Genomic DNA, 3,906 nt, shown 5'->3' with positions numbered 1-3,906 from the left:
AAAACTAGCCAGGTGTGGTGGCGTATGCCTGTAATCCCAGCTACTTGGGAGGCCAAAGCAGGGGAATCTCTTGAACCTGAGAGGTGGAGGTTACAGTGAGCTGAGATCATGCCACTGCACTCCAGCCTGGGCAGCAAGAGCGAAACTCTGTTTCCAGAAAGAAAGAAAAAAAAAGAATAATTCTTTTATATCTGGTTGTATGTATTTTGACAAATAACTGACATGATGATGTAATATTCACAATGCTTCAAAAATGTGAGAAAAGTATATGTGAATATTAATCACATAATTGATAAAATATATAAAATAATGAAGTCAAAGCATATCATTAAGAAATATTTATAAACATTAAGTATTGAATGTACAGATGTTGCCAAAGTTGTACATCTATGCGGTCAGTCATCATAAATTCTGATTGATGTTTAAAATGAGAGCAGGAAATACCCAATTAAGTAGTAAATTCAAAACCATCTAATCTTCTTCCGATGCATCTTCGCTGCGTTGTCTTCTTTGCATTTGTAAACTTGAATTGCGCCTTGAAGAGGAGTCTTAACAGAGATATAAGTGCATCCCTTCCTGGTAAACAGCCTTTCAATGACGCCAGGCATTTCGTAGCCCTTGCTTAGAATGAAATCTTAAAGGCAATTGGTCCATAAAGATTGTCAAACATGTCGGGTTCCTCAGGCTTTTCAAGTAAGAGATTGGGGTCAATCAAAGGTTCATCACTTACCTCTTTCCACAATGTAGGCTTGAGGTATCATGCTCCTCCATGCCTCGTCTCCACAGGCTGTGCAGTTTAAGAATTCGGTGGCGTCCAGAGCCGTAAAGAGAATTCGACTTCATCCATTTCGTCTAGCTCCATGCTGTACTGCAGCTCTGAGGACCACTCTTTTATCTTAGTCTGTTGGTCTTGATAGGTTGCTTTGCACTCGGAGGTAAAGTCATACAGACTCCTGATGCATTCTTCATCAACTGCCATGTCTGGAACCCACTTGAAGAACTTCCTGAATTTTCTCAATGTGTATCTATGTTGAAGAGAGTCAGAAACGCATTCTGTTGTGCTTGGTGTATCTTCCTGAAGCAGTTCTTCTAGATGGGACGCTTAAATCTTGGGAGGCTCTGAGAACAGATGGGACACTGGAGCTTTGTGAGGCTGCAAGCGGAGACGAGACACTTCAGTCTTAGGAGGCTCCAGGCAGTGACTGGACACCTGATGAGTTTTTGGGAGGCTCTGGGTGGAGACTGGACCCCTTATGAGTCTTGGGAGGCTCCAGGTGGAGACTGGAGCCCCGAGTCTTGGGAGGCTCCAGGCGGAGACCGGACACCCGACAAGTCTCGGGAGGCTCCGGGCAGAGATGAGATACTGGAGTCTCAGGAGGCTACAGGCAGAAATGGGACACCTGAGTCTCAGGAGGCCTCAGGCAGAATTCCCCACAAGGGTATTTACCAGGCTTGGTGGGTTTGTCGGTTGTCTTTTCCTGGTTCTCACAATGAGACCATTCGTCCTCCTGCTTCCTCTCAGGATTCAGCAGTTTCGGTACCTGTAGTAGGAGACTGGACAACCAACGAGTGTTGGGAGGTTCCAGGCGGAGATGGGACACTCCAGTCTCGGGGCAGAGACTGGACACTCAATGAGTCTCGGGAGGCTCCAGGCAGAGACTGGACACCTGCGTCTTGGGAGACTCCAGATGGAGACTGGACACCCGATGAGTCTTGGGAGGCTCCAGGAGAAGATGAGACACTCCAGTTTCGGGAGGCTCCAGGCAGAGACTGGACACCTGCGTCTTGGGGGACTCCTGCTGGAGACTGTACACCCAGCGCGTCTTGGGAGGCTCTGATAGGAAATGGGACACTCCAGTCTTGGGAGGCTGCGGGCGGAGACTGGACACCTGACGAGTCTTGGGAGGCTCCCGGCGGAGATGAGATACCCAAGTCTCGGGAGGTTCTGGGCGAAGATGAGATAAACGAGTCTCGAGGCTCTGAGTGGAGATGAGATAGGCAAGTCTCAGGAGGCTCCAGGCAGAGACAGAACACTCCAGTCTCGGGAGGCTGCGGGCGGACTTCCTCATTATGGTATTCATCAGTCTCGATGGGTTCCTTGGTTGCTGTCTCCCAGGCCTCACCACAAGCCCATACGTCCTCCAGCTTCTTCTCAGTATCCAGCAATTTCAGTACTTGTAGTAGGAGATAGGATACCCGACAAGCGATGGGAGGTTCAGGGCAGAGATGGGATACTCCAGTCTCAGGAGGCTCCGGGCAATGACTGGACACTCGACAAGTCTTAGGAGGCTCCGAGCAAAGACTGGACACCCGCGTCTTGTGAGACTCCGGGTGGAGACTGGACACCTGACACGTGTTGGGAGGATCCGGGAGGACATAAGACACTCCAGTCTCCGGAGGCTCTGGGCAGAGACTGGACACCTGATGCGTGTTGGGAGGATCTGGGAGGACATGAGACACTCTAGTCTTGGGAGGCTCCGGGCAGAGATTGGACACTCCATGACTCTCGGGAGGCTCCAGGCACAGACTGGACACCCGATGAGTCTTGGGAGGCTCTGGGTGGAGACTGGACACCCTACTAGTGTTGGGAGGCTGCGGGCTGAGATGGGATACTAGAGTCTCGGCAGGCTGTGGGCAGATTTCTCCACAAGGGTATTTACCAGGCTCGGTGGTTTTCTCGGTTGCCTTCCCCCGGGCCTCACAAGAAGCCCATGCGTCCTCCAGCTTCCTCTCAATATGCAGCAGTTTCAGCACCTGTAGTAGGAGACGGGACACCCGACGAGTGTTGGGAGGTTCCGTGCAGAGAAGGGGCACTCCAGTCTCAGGAGGCTGTGAGTGGAGACAAGATATGTGAGTTTCAGGAGGCTCCGGGTAGAGACTGGACATCCGACGAGTCTTGGGAGGCTCCAGGAGGAAACTGGACAGTCGAGTCTCCAGCGGCTCTGGACGGAGATGGGACACTGCAGTCTCAGGAGGCTCCAGGTGGAAATGGGACACTCGAGTCTCAGGAGGCTCCGGGCAGAGATGAGACACTCCAATCTCGGGAGGTTCTGGACGGAGATGGGACATTCCAGTTTCAGGTGGCTCCGGGCAGAAATGGGACACTCGAGTCTCAGGAGGCTCCGTGCAGAGATGAGACAGTCCAATCTTGGGAGGCTCTGGACGGACATGGAACATTCCAGTCTCAGGTGGCTCCGGGCAGAAATGGGACACTCCAGTCTCCGGAGGCTCTGAACAGAGATAGGACACTTCAGTCTCAGGAGACTCTGGGCGGAGATGTGATACCGGAGTCTCGAGAGGCTGCGGGCCGAATTCCCCACAAGGGTATTTACCAGGCTCGGTGGGTTCCTCGGTTGCCTTCTCCCAGTCCTCACAACAAGCCCATGCGCCCTTCAGCTTCCTCTCAGGATCCAGTAGTTTCAGCACCTGTCGTAGGAGATCTGGAGGCGTATCTTCTCCCAGACTGGGGTCCATGGCCAAGGAATGCTCAGCCATCAGCTGGCCTTCCACTTCTTCTACGAACGCCTTCCGTGCTAGCTGGGCTGGCGAGAGTTTGGAAAATAGGGCCACTTTCTTAAGCAGCTTTTTCTGCTTGCTTTTGGGGTCAGCCTGGGGACCTCTGCGAGAGATTTTGGGGAGTAAGAATTACTCACGACAACAAATGAGCGTATCTTCGGGAGACGTACAGCCGTAGCGGAAGTTCTGCCGTACGGGAAGTCGTGCCGTAGCGGAAGTCGTCAGCGCCCTCCTTAATAAATACCCAGTTACGAGTGTCCACGGGCGGAAACTTCAGGCGCCTGTGCTTATCTTCTGCGAAGCACTTGGAAAGCGGTATGTCACAGTACCAAGGGCTTGGAGCCCATGCCCAGGTACCGCATCAGTCCTGCGGCCTCTGGTCCCCTATGG

At 52.4% G+C, this 3,906-nt stretch overlaps 1 pseudogene; it reads right to left on the bottom strand.

Annotated features, from left to right (window-relative positions):
• Nucleotides 1-471: 471 nt before the first annotated feature.
• LOC120366555 (uncharacterized) lies at nt 472-3,495 on the bottom strand (annotated as a pseudogene).
• Between the last annotated feature and the right edge of the window lie 411 nt (nt 3,496-3,906).

The sequence above is a fragment of the Saimiri boliviensis genome, chromosome X, assembly GCF_048565385.1.
Source record: "Saimiri boliviensis isolate mSaiBol1 chromosome X, mSaiBol1.pri, whole genome shotgun sequence".
Classification (NCBI taxonomy): Eukaryota; Metazoa; Chordata; class Mammalia; order Primates; family Cebidae; genus Saimiri; species Saimiri boliviensis.
The sequence above is the reverse complement of the archived record's forward strand: the minus strand, read 5'-3'. Positions and strand labels throughout refer to the sequence as shown.